The sequence below is a fragment of the Limulus polyphemus genome, unplaced genomic scaffold (genome assembly GCF_000517525.1).
Source record: "Limulus polyphemus unplaced genomic scaffold, Limulus_polyphemus-2.1.2 Scaffold9, whole genome shotgun sequence".
Taxonomy (NCBI): domain Eukaryota; kingdom Metazoa; phylum Arthropoda; class Merostomata; order Xiphosura; family Limulidae; genus Limulus; species Limulus polyphemus.
In genome coordinates, this window is record NW_013665619.1 from 659,606 (window position 1) to 674,180 (window position 14,575).

General features: G+C 36.1%; 1 protein-coding gene across 1 annotated transcript in view; it reads right to left on the reverse strand.

Annotated features, from left to right (window-relative positions):
- Positions 1 to 14,575, reverse strand: part of LOC106478188 — an 84,639-nt gene that overhangs the window by 9,507 nt on the left and 60,557 nt on the right. The gene's annotated exons all lie outside the window — the stretch shown is intronic.

Consider the following 14,575-nt stretch of genomic DNA (forward strand, 5'->3'; position numbering starts at 1 on the left):
GTGGTTTTTTCTTGGACTGAGCCATTATTTTTGGCGTTTAATATTCGCATAGAGAATCAGTTTTTCATCACTGTGACAATTCTGTCCAAAAATGCTTTAAGCGCATTACGTGTCAGAATTGAGACGAAGTAACGTTCACACGTTGGAAACGAAGATCATCGGAGAGTTCGTGAGGCACCCAAACACCTTCTTTATGCAGTTTCCCATACTCCTTAGATGTTTACGTATTGTTTCATGCAATTTCAGGGCTATTTCATGAGTTTGTTGCCTTGGGTTAGACTCAACAAACGTCTTCAGAGCATCAATATTAATTCCAACATGTCAGTCTCTGCCATAACAGTTTTTAAGGCTAAAGTCACCTGAACGAAATTTGCTGAACCATTGTCCACACTTACGAACGTTCAAAACATTTCCATAAACTTCTTTGATATTTTTTGTGGCTACAAAGGCATTGTTTCCCTTCTTGTATTCAAAAAGCATTACATGCCATATGTGTGTCTCATCGTGTGCCATCACTATAAGGGATTAGAGTATACTAAACTGTACACATTATATAGGCTACACTAATGTGACATTTAGGTGGTTCGTTTAACTATTATACGTGTTTTGCAAATTTATCTAACTTCTGGTAATTTTCATGAAATAAAAGTATTCTGACCTTACAAATATATAATTCCAGCTGAAATAAAAACACATAATAATAGCAATAAAAGGTTTAGCACTCCTAATTATTTTTGCAATGTGCATACACACACACATATATATATATATATATATATATTCACATATATTCTATTAAAGAGAAACATAAAAGTTATTATTACTTACTATAAATCACTCCATAAATATTTAAAAAAATTCTGTTATCAAGTCAGATTTAGGAACAGTTTCTCTAGCCTTGGATACACTATTATATTGAGATATGTGATGCACAGAGTTTATGATTTCATTGAGCAATTTTTTTGTGTTCTGTAATTTCTGCTCCACAGACATGTCTTACGTCAGAAATACATCTGAGTGAATTAAAATAGTAGATATTTTCAGAAGCGTGAATGGAAAGCACAATTTTAAAAATAAGGATATGATTCATCATGAAACTTTCTGCTTCTCTGAATTCATTATGAATAAATTAACAATACAAGTACAATGATGATTTTCTCAAGTAATTTCGGATAAGCCAAAATTACTATGAAAACAACATCAGAATTAAAGAAACTATTTATAATTAAGTTGAAGTAACTAATAAAACAAAATGGTTCTGAGCTAAATGTATCAGAAAACTGATGTACACGATAAAGTCAACATCCTTTGTGTGCTTTAGCCCTTACATTTGCTTTAAACTTAACATTCTTTATACACTCTATATTGTATTTAGTATACAATTACAATTCTATGTAATTTAGCTCTCATATTCACTGTACAGTTAACACTATTTGTGTACTTTGGCTTCTACATTTGCTGTTATATGGTAGTCTGAAATAAAACTTTAATACCAAATAAAAGACAATATGTTTCATTTATCATATTAAATTGTTAAATTTATGCGTAAAAACAATTTATGAGGGCAAAATTATATGCTGGATGCAGTTCTTTAGACAACCATGTGGATATTCTTCTTTATAACCCGATCTATCCATGTAGCTTATTAACAGGTACTGTTGGAGTGTTTTACATGTACTTTAATTTCAAATATTACACAATCATCAAGCAAGCATCCAATAGAAATCAAGACTAAAACAAAAATAATCTCACCAGTATTAACTTCAATCATCTGTGTTGAAATGTTTGCATTTTCAAAATATTGACAAACAGAATAAAAACTAAGGATTTGATAGCTAATGTTAGTACAAGAAAATGCAGTTTCTTTCCAATAAAAAGTAATGACCTTATCTTTTAAGTGGTATTTGAAAAGACTATTTGAACTGATGTATGCAAATAAATTCTGTTAGTGAATAAAACGTTTTGAAAAAATTTTGACTATTAAAACATTTATAAATGTTTGAAGATCAATAAACAGAATGGAAAAATCTCAATAGCTATTAATAAACACCCAATGGAAGAAAGGGGTAAAGTGTGATGGAGAGTCTAGAGGGGTTGCAACACTTGAGACAGTGCAATGGGTGATCACAAAACTCTATTTTGAAAAGCAGACCACACCGACTTATTTAATCTAGGCATGGCAGGGATGGACAGCAATCCCCTTCTGCTTTACTCATGCTGTCCATGGGTGGTATGGTCCAAGATGGGCATATTATGACACAGTTACCACAAGGAACTTGCACTCTAGTGATCTTGGGTGAGTGTACATAGCCATGGAAAGTGTATAAGAATCAACACTGCTTACAGTGTGGATTTGATATCAAGATGTCTTGAATGGTTATAACCATCTACGTGGAACCCATTCCGAGTACAGACAGAATACCTGGTCAGGCACCACTCGCCACAGAGAAGCTGAAGCAGGGGCCCCTGAAAGAAAAGAAACCATTAGTGAGGGCTTACCTCATGTCATAGCTTTGCCAAAGTCTGTATAATAGCCATAAGTAGCAGGCGATAACCCGAGGAAGCAGAAACAGCAATGTAGTATAGGTAGTGGGAGATGAACGTATGTTAAGTTGTCCACAAGCCTGATTGTATAATCTCTTCCATTGGCTGACAAAGATGAAAGGCAAAGAAGAAGGTAAGGTGATGGATTTGATGTGAGGAATGCGAGTAAACGTGAAAGAGATCACACTGGGAAGGAGACAAGGAAGAATAGGGCAACTGGATCAAACGTCAAACTCAACTGGTCTGGGTAACCAGGAAATAAATCACGGGAAGAGGAAGGTTATCAAGGGATAAAAAGGTGGGAACGATGACACCAGAAAGAAACTGTGCAAGCAATAGAACAACGAAGGCCGCAGACAGGACAGAGGAGTCTATCTGGATCAGGATGAGGGTAGAGATGATAGGCAGATAGGGGAAAACAGGACTTACCTTATCAAGCTACAGAGGTCTTGGGAAGAAAAGTATGATCCAGATAGAGGATAAGGTGAGAGGAGTGGTACAAAGTCCTGGTAATGTCAAGAGCAAAAACATCCGACCTACAATGCCCGCAGGCCAGGAGGAAGAAGATATACACCTTCAAAGAGAGATGAAACAGGGAACTCATAGAAAGAGGTTCGAATGGAAGTAAAGTGAGGGCATGAAGGACCAAGTCAATGTCCCAGTCTGGGAGCAACTGACACTTGGAAAGGACAGGGAAAGCAAAGACTCTGCAAAAGTGGGAAAATGGGATATATGTGATAATGCTGCTCGAAATCGAGGAGACCAAAGAATCCCTCTCAAAGAGCCAAGTGAAAACCTCGGAGACACAAGTAACAACTGAGTGAGAAGCCTGGAAAGCCTGAGTCAATGCCCATGAGTGATAAATGTCCCATTTGCATTGATAGATGGCCAAAGAAGGTCGAATGGGCTAAATGTGAAGCTAATCTGTGAGAGAAACTGGAACTCCTTGACAAGGACTTGACAAAAGCCAGGCATGATGATGGAGGACTTATGGCACAGGATGAAGCACCAGTGACTGGAGTTGATGGAGCAGGTTAGGACAGAGAGGAAGAGGAAGGGGAGGGACCACCTGCAGGTGGACCAACCAAGGAAACCAAGGCTGAGCAGGCCAGTAAGGAACTATCAGAAGGACCATGCATGGAGTGGCATGGATGAGGGAGACCATCCAATGAAGTAAATGGATGGGAGGTAAACATAAAGGAGCAGATGAGACCAATTCTGGCTGAAGGAATCAACAGCCAAGGCTGAAGGATGGAAGACTGGAGACCAAACCCAAGGTAATTTGTGATTGAGAACAGTGGCAAAGGCATTGATATGGGGCATACCCAGATGTAGACAGAGCCACTGAAAAACAGCATGATGCAGGGACCACTCCATGGGATAAACTAGATCTGGTCGGGAAGGAAGTTTGGCTAGAAGATTGAAAGCACCCAGTACATGTCATGCCATCATATGAATGCAATGTTTGTGGTCCCCAAAAAGAAGATCCATAGTGTGAAATCCTAGGGATCCGAGCCTGGTGCCACCTTGGCGATTGTTGGAATGGATCATAACCAGCCAGTGGCTGGCAAGAGAAAGAAATTGATCTAAAGCCTGACAAACAGCCAGGAATTTGAGAAGAGAACTCTCATCCACAGACCAATGACCCAAAACCTCTTGGTGATCCACCTAGGCACCCCAGCCCTGAAGGGATGCATCTGTGAACAGATGTAAATCTGGCCACAAATGAGGAAGAGGAATGGACCCCTGCTGACATGTGGGCTCTGTTCATCCACCAATGGAGATTGTTTACAAGGGATGAGGGAAGGGATATAGAAGTATCCAAGGGCTCCTGGGTGAGGATCCACAGAAGAAAGTGCATATGGGCCCTGCCCAGGGGTATGAGAGGGGTCATGGAGAACCACATCCTGAAAAGCGATAAAACCTCCTGAGCTGTAAGTGAGGGAACAGACGAGGCTTTCCAAATGGCCCATTCCATAGAATGGAGCCAGAGAGGAAATGGTTGGGCCCAACTGAGATGGATGTTGAAGGAAACACCCAAATGGATAAAGTGTTGGGTAAAACAAAGGAAAAACTTCTCCAATTTGACCAACCATCCCACTGGCGCAACTTCGCCAGGAGTGACAAATGTAACAGGCCAATTTCTGTTCTGAATGAGCAAAAAGAAGCCAGTCATCCAAATAAACATGGAAGCACAACCCAATACCATGAATATGTCGTGCAAAGGAATGGACCACATGATAAAATATGTATGGTGCTGAGGTTAGGCTAAAAGATAAGGCAAGAAACTGGTACACAACCTCCCATTGGACAAACTGAAGACATAGACTGAAACACTCCACCACCAAAGAGAAAGGTATGTTTCCATGATAAAGTGAGGAGTGTGCACATACTGATTGAGATAGGATAAACTGCTGAAAAGACACCAGTCCCTGGTCTTCTTGGAAACCACAAACAGGTGAGCCTGGTGAGCTGGTTCGAAAGCCTGTTGTGTGATGGGGTCCGGAACTGCCTCTGACAGATGCTAGCATTTCAAGGGATCCTGAGGAGAAGGGAAGTGAATGGGAACACTGGATAATGGAGGAAGGGAGTGAAAGTGGATAACAAATCCCTCAAAGAGCATCTTGTGATCCCAGACATTGGCGAGAAAACATCCCCACAGACGAACGAAATTCAATAGACAAGCCACTGGACCCGAACAGACCCCATAGTCACCGGTACTGCTATTGGTGGATCGTGCATCATCAAGTAAATTGTCGAATCGTGACACCACAGGAGGTTGCAACAGGTTGAGGTTAGGAAGGGGAAGGTCATGGGACAGGAATCAGTGCTGCACTCAGACCCAACTGTGACAAACAAGTTACTATGTGAGTATAGGTAGAATGTCAATGGGCCGAGGCCACCCGAGATGCCAAAGACTGAGGAACCAACTCAAACACATAATGCCACAAAGATGGCACCATGCCAAGGTCCCTCAGATAAGGAGCCTAGAGATGGGTCCGTGCCAAAACCGCATCATAGCCCAAGAGGTCCCAACAATAAATAAACGACGTTTGAAGCATGAGAGCCGAATACGAGCCAATGTAGCAGTAAGGATGAAGAGGATGTCAGTAGAAAACCCTCTCATAGTTCCTATGAAGAGCCTCTTTCGCCCCCCAAACAGGTAGAACCAACCCCAACAACTGTTGGTCGAGAAAAGGAAAGTCTGTCTAATGATAAGCAAGGGCAAACTCATCCGAAATCCATGAAGGACGAGGTATACTAACACCCTCCCCAGTTGATACGCAAATTGGTCTGCATGAACCCTAATATCAGGGGATGGGGGAAAGACTAAATAGGGTCTGGAAATTTCATGTAAGAGAGAAGGTCTAGGGCCAGAATAAACAGGTGTAAGAGACATAATATCACATACCTGACAGATAAAGTCAGACAAGACTGAAGACGGATGAGCTGAATCATCAGGTAGTGAATGGGAAGGTGCAGCAAACTCTGGGTAGGGAAACAAATGATCAAAATCGTCTAGAGCCTGGCCTGGCCCGAAAGGCTCAGGAGGAAGTGGGGCTCATATGCCACTCACCTCCGATGGGTTGCCCACACCTGAAAATACGAAATCTGATGCTGGGGAAGTACCCAAAGTGGTGAGTGTAGCTTCGCAATTCATAAGCGGCAAACACAGGAAGTAATGCTTTTTAACTCCACAACTGTGAAGTGTTGGAAGTGAAGTTAAGGAAAATGTGCAAATTGTAAAAAATAAACCACTTCAAGGTAACTAAATAATGTAAAAAAGAGCGTCTGAACTCGAAAGCTGCCAAACAAGAAGTAATAGTTTGGTAATGGCGTGTATAGGGAGACACATGCATCACGTGATAGTAGTGCTCTCCTATTGGTGGAGGTGATGCATAATGATTTCCATGAGAGACGTATTTGAACTTTGGATTCTAACAGAGGGAGGATGAAGGCTTGTGGCATGCATTTCTGAAAAATATAGAGGGCAGCACAAAACGAGAAAGGTTAATCTTGTGAGTGGAGGGAGATTACCTTATCAGAATTTATGTTATGCTCTTTTAATTGTCTATATCTGTATTGTTGTTTTGTCAAGGGACTGTTGAAATTATGTGATTAACTAGGTAGTTTTCTTGAAAGATTTAAAAGTGATTTGAAACTATGAAAAAATGCACGACAGGTGTGAGAATGTTGCTGAGATTGTTGATTAATCACTGAGGTAGCAAATATTGTAGTCTGTCTATTATTTCAGTTTTGTGAATATTGAGTTGTATTTCAAGGAAGTACTAGAGAAACAAAAAGTACAATATATTTAGAGAAAATTAACAAGTGACTTTCATTATTTGTGAAGTTAGACGAACTGTTAGTTTGTAAAACTTTTTAAGTTGTAAAATTTGCAGTTAAAGAAATAAAACGTTATTATAGCTAAGTGGACTGTACTTTTGCTTTATGTTTTTAAAGAATTATCCAAAAGTATCCACCCTACAATAGAAACCATGTAAGGAATTGTATTATTTGGGCAAAAATAACATAAAATCAACTCCAAACTTCAAAATAATGACACATGATCAAATACTTGTTGGAAATAAAGAAACTATGGAAAGATAATGAAGAAGAAAGAGACAGGAAATAAAAAGAAGACCAAGAAGAACAAAGTAAAAAAAAAATGAAAGTGAGAAATAAGAAACTGAAAGAAAAGGGTAAAAGATTTGAATTGAAAGACAAGCAATTGGAAGGAGACAGGAAGTTAAGAGAAGAATTAGAAGAACAAGATGTAAGATTTAGAAAAGTATTATGAACAAAAAAAAAACATTAAGAAAGACATATATAAAGTACAAAAGACCATCCATTAAAAAAAGTAAGTTCAAAAGGACACCAGAAAAAAAAAAGAGTACAAAATTATATAAAAGAAGTACAAAAAGACATAAACAAAGTGTAGAAAGATTATAACAAAATAGAAGAAACTCAAAGGGACATCAATGTAGTAAAAAAAGGAATATAGCAATGAAATAAAATGGTATAAAAGAACATCAGCTGAGTACAGAAGGATTATAACAACAAGATTGAAGAAGCCATAATAAATGCACAGAAGGTCATCAATGCAATTATAAATCATCTAGAAACTGAACTGCTAAAAGTAACCAGCTTCAATTTTCTCTGCATTCACTCAAGAACACAACCTCAAATTATGCCATATAGAATAGGAGAACCCATCTGATCTACTACTGTTACTATTACTGTTGTGTCACCTATGACTGGAAGACTTTCTTGTACTACTCTAGCTGCAACACAACTTCAACAAGTTACGTAATTTAACAGATAATTCCAACAACACTGCCTCATCAAGAAACCAACCCATTGGAGGCATATCATGTATAACTTGAAATAATTTCCAAGGTGAAGGCATACTGTAATGAATAGCAAGCTGTTCATCTTGTTGAACATTTAAAAGGATCAGCCCTAATAACACTAAGTAACCTTCTAACCGAGAGCTGTAAAAGTACCAAGCATTAGTGGCTGCTTTATCAAACAGATTTGGGGTGACAAAACAGAAGGAACTTTCTAGAGTAAAGCTTATTAGCAGAGTAAAGATGAAAGATCAGACTTAGCAACTTCAAAGGACATGCTGCCAGAAACTGCAGGCAAAATCTTTAAGAAATAAAAACTGCTTCCACAGAATGAAAGAAAAAGGAAATTGCTATAAGAATGGAAACAATGACTCATTGGCAAGTGATCAATTCCCAGATGCCATAGCGATTGAGAATATGAGAATTAGGCTAAAGCAAAGTAGGAGTAAATCTTTGGAGGAAGCTGACCAGTTATCCATGGAACTTGAGTCAATTAATGTTACAGATAAACAACTGAAACACCATCCAGGAATTATGGAGTTATCAAATCAAACAGTGTAGAAACACCAATTTTCTCTGATGAAAATTTAAAATAACTCAAAGCATAAATTAGACAACTATTTACTTAGAATGAAAAAAATAAACCACAGGACAGAAGGCGTTTCAATTGTAACTTAGAAAAACTATTGCCAGGAACTGCACAAAAAATAGTTACTTAATCATTCATGCAGAATGACACACAAGTAAATCTCAAGACAGAAGATGTTTTAATTGTAACTTAAAAGGACATATTGCCAAGAACTACAAGCAAAAGCTTTTAAGAAACAGGAACTACTGCCAAAAGACAGCAGGAAAAGGAAACTGCTATAAGTGTAGAAAACATGGAAATTACATCCAAGATGAAGATGAATTAACCATTGATTATAAGCTCAATAAATGATATCCTGAAGATGGGAATACCCCATCTGCCTTAAATAAGAAAAACAGTGCACCACTTAAAGAAATCAATCAACAGTCTGATTGATGAGAAGCCTTACAACATAGTGGTTGATACTGGTTCTATAGCTACCATTATGTGATCTGATTAAGTAATGAAAGGTAGGAAACTACTTCCAAAGATGAAAGAAAGAGGATTCATAAAAAAAGCAAATGGTCATTTATAAGTCCCAGGAAGAGGAAAGGTGGAAGTCACTCTCACTGAGGGAAGCTTCTCTACACAACATGATGTTTAGATAATTGGCACTGTGTAAGACTGCATACTGGGAATCGACTTCATGCAAAAACAAAGATGTGAGGTTCAACCTACTTCCAATAATTTCAAATTTGATGAGCAGGAAATCCATATACACTATTACAACAATTACATCACCAGAGGTTGAACTTTCAGTGATGATATGGCTTGGCATGGCCTGGTGGTTAGGACACTCAACTCACAATCTGCAGGTCACAGGCTTGAATCCCATCAAACCTGTGAACCCTTTCAGTCATGGAGACATAATAATGTGATGGCCATATTATTCATTAATAAAAGAATATCCCAAGAGTTGATGGAGAGTGGTGTTGCCTAGTTGCTTTCCCTCTAGTCTAGCACTTTAAAATTAGGAACAGCTAGTGCAGATAGCCTTGGAGTACCTTTGCACAAAATTCCACAAATAAACAAGTTCCAGTGATGACAAGCATGAAAGTACAAGATAATGAAGACAACCAATTTAAATTATAATAGAGTAGAAGTCAGAAAATCAGGTGATCAAACCAAAGGACATTCTCCATGACCACCATTGGAGATACGTCAGTAGGAGAATAGCCTACTTGATAACTTCAAATATGACTTTACCAGAGATAAATCAACTTGCTAAAAAGCCCAAGGATCTCATTGAGACCACTTCCAGAGTATCATTACAGGTGAAGCCACCAACAGATTCCCTCAACAATCTACTTGAAGATAACTCTCCCAGTGACAAGACAAAAAATATTGGCAAAGAACAAAAAAGTCATCCTACCTTTTTAACATAAGCCATGAAAAACACCACAAAAAAAGAAAAGGATTTGATAATTGCATAGTTTAGTGGCAGTAAATGAGTAAAGAAAGATTTTGTTTTCTTTATCCAAGTTTTGGTTGATTTTTTGCTTCACACCCTTAATTAATAATTGTAATGTCTATATTTGAGAATACTAATGATGTTGAACTTTCAAGAATTTGTTTATTTAATGACTGCCTTCTTTATACAACAGGATTGTCCAAGGAACTTCACAATCCAGGGAAGTGTCAGTGTCTGGAATTTTCTTGAAAGTGCAGGAACTGATTTGCAACTATAAGAAAATTAGGTGAGAGTAGGTTGTTAAGACTGTTGATCGATTAGTGACTCTGTTCCAGTAGTTTTTTTATTACTGGGTTACAGAGATTTTTAAATTGGCTTTTAAGTTTCAAAATACTATAGGTATGAGAAGTATCCTATGTAAACGAAAATTAGCAAGTAAATGACTGTTATTTGTGAAGTTATGTCTAGTATTAATTTTTGAAACTATGCAAGTTGTAAAATTTATTTTTAACAAACAACCAATAAAAAAAGAACCTGCCCAACAATAGAAACAGTTATAACAACACTTTACAGATCTTTGTAACACATCTACTAGTAATTTTTAAAAAGATGCAATCAACCACCCTTGTGTTTATTTTTTAAAGTGAGAAAAAAAGAGCATAATTTTTTATTTTCAATGTTTTCCTTGTACTTTGTCAGCTACTCACACTTCTACTGGCAGTACTTGAAAATACTATGTAAAACAAAATACTTCATATCAAAATTCATAAGTTTTTTATTATAAATATATTTTTCAATGAAAAAATATTATAAATAGATAGATAGTATTATTATAAATTTAAATTCAATCGTAACCAACAACTGCAATACTTGCTGAAGTCCAATCTTAATTATCTTTCCACATATACCATTTCATGGTTTAGTATTCAAAAGATTATCCAATATTTTTTTATTTCTTCAAATTAGATTTAGCTTAAAAATCCTTGAATTCTCTCAAAACATTATACCTTACAATGAACTAATATCCAAGATATATATATATATAAAAAATTTGTAAAGATTTCATAAAACACATAACATAGTCTTATCACGGTGAATATGATCTGTTGATACTGTTTTTTAGTTAAGAAAAGAATGATCTATATTATATAATATCAAAAATTAAAATGTATCAATTTTTGTTACTTACAAACAGTTAAGGACAAGTACTTTTTTTGCAAAACTTTCACAGTTTTATTTCTTATCAAACACAGTACTTTAATAGAGTTTAATAACCTAAAACTTGTTTGTATTAGTGCAAAGCTACAGTATGGGATATAAGCACTGTGCATGCTACAAGAGATTGAATTCCTTGCGATTTCTGAGTTATAAACTTTCAAGCTTACTGATGTACAACTGTGGAAGATTATCTAAAAAATAATTGTTACGCAGATTATGATGATACAAAAAGTTATATTTTCTGTAAGCTAGTTGAATTACAAATTAATGCTATCAGAAACACTGGTTTAGTAGTATTTTTCACCCTGTTTTCTGTAGCATTGTTTTAGCCCAAAACAAAGTACAGTTTATCCTCAATCCCTCTAACATAAAGCACAGGGAACAAATTCTAATACAAATCACTTTAGATTATGCTATTAATACTTAATTTTTAATGAAAGATTATTACAAGAATAAAAATTTATATCAAACTTCTGTGTTTACTTATACATATAGAACTAAACATCAATTATTGTTAATTTCACTTAAAGGTGTAATTTACATATTACTGTACCAATTTTTGAAGTCAAATTTCTAAATTAGATATTTTATGAAGACAGTAAAGCTTGTAGATGTTTGTTACTGCTATTTTTTATTATCAAGTCAATCTTAATGCTTAGTAATAAAAAATGCAAAAACAAAGCAATATAGAAATTCTGAGTGTGTGAATAATGCCAAAAGAAAATGTTTATGAATACCCATAATTTTTTATTAGAATTTTACAAGAAATTTTTGAGATTTTGAGAAATATAATGCTAATATATAATGCTAGTGAATGGCTTGTGTATTTTGATATAATACGTGATAACATAGTTTAATAGTTAGAGATTTAAAGTGCTATAAGTAATAGCAAGTAATAAAGGGGATATGGAAGATTGTTTTTAGTTTTTTTATTTGACATACAGTTTAAGTAATAAATTACCACCTGTTGTACAAAACAAGAAATTCATCTATATATAAAATATTGAAAATAATTATGGAAATGCATAGGTGACACAGTGTCAGGTCACAAACAATGCATCACTAATTGCAACTAAGTATTCAATCTATGATTAGTAGAATATATTAGTACAGAAAATACAACAGAAAACTGAATGAGTCGTACAATGCACTAATATTCTGCACTTGCTTTAAACAAAGTAGTTCACTTTGTTTTTATGCAACCATATTTTTATCATTGTATGACTGTGAAATATTGTTCCAGTGTTCCTGTATTACTATTCACAATTCAATTAAGTTGTTTAGTTCCTGTTTCACCTCTTCAGTTTCTACATAACCTTATAGCATTAATAATATTCTGGAAGATGAATCCCTGCTCAACAGATCTTGTTCCTGAGAGATAGGAATCTGATTGGACCTGTTGGCATTTAGGATGCTATCAGTTTTTTGAAGATTTCCAACATCGTTAACTGAGAGGCAACCCACAGTTGTGTTAGTCCCCTAGTATGCTGCATTGTAGATGATGTACATAGAATGTAATAATGATCTCTCTATTAACAAATTTTCACAGATTGTTGTCAAACAATTTGAATTTGAATTCATCTGTAATGATCAACTTTCTCCAACTTTGCTTATCTTACTGTTTGAAGTCAGATTCCCATTTCTGTCTTTTGGTTTGGTTATTTGTCCTCAGAGGAGTTTTTTTTTTTCAAAAGTTACATACCCAATGAGTCCATGGTGTGCTAATCTGTATCATCTGGAAGTAATATTTCACATCTGTACTTACCAACTAAGCCAATGAAAAGACTGCTACTGGATTGCAAAGAGCATACCTTTAGTTATGTAATGTCCCTTCAGAGGGATTTGGTTTTTTTTATCTCTACTATTTCTATTATCAACAGTACTAGTTTCAAATACACACTTCAAAATCCATACAACTCCTACTGAAACATGTGATAGCCATCAATACAATAATATTAGAGATTGCTTGTTAAGATACTTTCTCTAATTTTTCTTGAAGTTCTACATGAAGGATGTCTTTCTTCTCAATGCTGGATGCAATGATTTTTCTTATCCACACTTCTCCACTAGTAATAAGTGGACCACTTTTCCGACATTTAAAGAAAAAGCTGGATGGTGTTTCTGTCATACTGAAGAATTAACAAAGGTGTGGCTTACTGTAATTATAGTCTGTATTAAGAAATTTGATACTACAGCAACCAGTTTTATAATATTGCCCAATTGGATTGTTCTTACACCAGTACTTTGTGACTAATTTTAAATCTTCTTGGTCGAACCTTTGAGAAGACATCTCAGTGGACCAAACATGCATCTTTTACAGGATGGATTTAATTTTTTATTCTCTTTAGTATATAAAATTTATTTAAGTGTACAAAAAATGTTCCATTATGCCAACTGGGCACCCATTAGAATCTTGAATAGGACATATTGGAGGACTCACTTTAGTGAAAAAAAAACAAACAATTAGTATGTAATTTTACACTCTGCTCTATTTTCAGGGATTGGCAACCTGATAATTTGTCTTGGGAGCCATGTATGTATTTACCCTACATAACTGCCTATACTTTTATAGGTATTATGGTGGTGTGGCACTGTATAATTGGTTGAATGACAGTTTTTATCAGTGTAAACTATCAACAGTGAATGTACACGAAGGCAGTTGATTTTCATACAATATAGGGAGAGCAAGCCCATAATATTTGCATTTTTTATGTTCATTTTATTCCCTGTTTTCATTGTTATTTCCTATGCTGTAGTTCTAGTCTTAAATGTACATGTATTTTTGAGCAATCTATCTATATATATATATATTCTAACAACGTTAAGACGGCTTATCGACTTCTTGAGAAGAATTCTAAGAAGAAAGTAAACCTACAGACATCGGTGTTGTTTAACAAAATCTGCCTACAAGAAAATCTGTCACCAAAGTACACCAAACAACGGGTGAAAGTTGTAGCAAGTGATGAGTTGGCCGACGCGTTTCAAATGCGTTCTGCACCCATTATCAAGGCTGAATGTTGTGTGAATTGTGATTACTGTTGGTGGATATTTATAGGTATGGATAAGCAGGTGGTGGTATCTAGCTCGTGGAAGGCGTCAATTGGTTTAGTGTTGTATTATGGCTTGGGGGTTTCTCGCCAAGAAGTAGCAGTGTGCGTGCTGTTCCTGTCGATTGTTTGTTGATTATGGGAGTTTGCTGTAGGATTTTTATTGCTTCGTGTATTTGAAGAGTTGTGAAGTCGTTAAATCGGCGGTTTATTTTGGTGTTTTGTACTAGGTCCTGACGTGTGAGTTTTTGGTTGTGGATGCGGGCACAATGTTCTTTGATGGGTCCATTTTGTAAGTGCATTGTTAGGCTGACAGGGTTGTGGTAGTCAGTTGGGGCTGTCCAGGTATCGTTGAAGTGTCTTGTCGAATGTGGTA